This window comes from Myotis brandtii, unplaced genomic scaffold, assembly GCF_000412655.1.
Source record: "Myotis brandtii unplaced genomic scaffold, ASM41265v1 scaffold834, whole genome shotgun sequence".
NCBI lineage: Eukaryota > Metazoa > Chordata > Mammalia > Chiroptera > Vespertilionidae > Myotis > Myotis brandtii.
In genome coordinates this window covers 295,796-296,943 of record NW_005371386.1, presented here as the reverse complement: position 1 = coordinate 296,943, position 1,148 = coordinate 295,796, and positions in this window count along the sequence as shown.

The window sequence follows — 1,148 nt, the reverse complement described above, 5'->3', positions numbered from 1 at the left end:
GGATTATCTTATATAATTCTCAAAAGAACCTTATGAGAGAAAATTCCTATATATATATTTTTTTAACAGAAGAGCCAGCTTGGCTCAGGGAAGTTAAGTAATTTGTCCAGAGGCACACAATTAGGGGTGGAACTTGTGGAACTGGATTTAAATCTTTTTCCATTTAACTTGAAAATCCTGGTTCTTAACCACTACCACCTCCTCTCGTGTTGACCACTATGTTTGCCTCATTAAAGACTGGTTTTCTACTCCAAGGGAAAAGAACTCAATCTCTTTACCATTCTGTTACTTCATGTTTTCTTTATAGTGTTTTGCTTGATAATATTTATTTGCATATCTCCCCCCCTCCAGAATATAAGTTTTGATTTATTCATTTGTTTCTCCATGTCCCAAACAGCACTTGCATATAGTAGACACCCAATCAATATATGTCAAATGAATAAATAAGTTTTGGTTGTGAGGGGTCCTGCATCTGGTGGTCAAAGCAAAATGCTATAATATGAAAAGCAGAAAATTTTGACTAGAAAAATGTACTATTGAGAGTTCCTCCTCAAGGAGAAAATTGACTGAATAAATGAGCTTAATTTCTTATAGCAAGTTAGTAAATAGTATAATAAAATGCATTATAATAAAATATTATCATGGATATTTTTCCTTTTGCTTACTTACTAAGAAATAATTTGTTACAAAGTAGAGACATACCTCAGAGATATTGCAGGTTCAATCCCAGACCACCACAATAAAGTAAATTATAATCTTTTTGTTGGTGGAGGGTCTTGCCTTCAATTTGTAAAAAATATATCTGTAAAGCACAATAAAGTGAAATTCGATAAAATGAGGTGTGCCTGTACACTGGCTCATTTTTTCAATGAGCATTTATTTGCTGCTGTGGTTTTTTTAAGCGGGGAGTTGGAACACTGTGTACTAAACATATGTAGAGAAGACACACCTGTGTGTGCATACATACACAGAGGAACAGGCCCGGCTCTCTGCAAGCTTACTATATTGTTGGAGAGACCTAGTAAATAACTAGGGAACTAGTACCAAAGCCACTTAATAAGCAAGAAATTGGCAAAGTGGTGCAAACAGGAATACAATTATCAGTGATTGCAACTCAAGTGTGATAAGTGCTGATAAGGAGACATGTT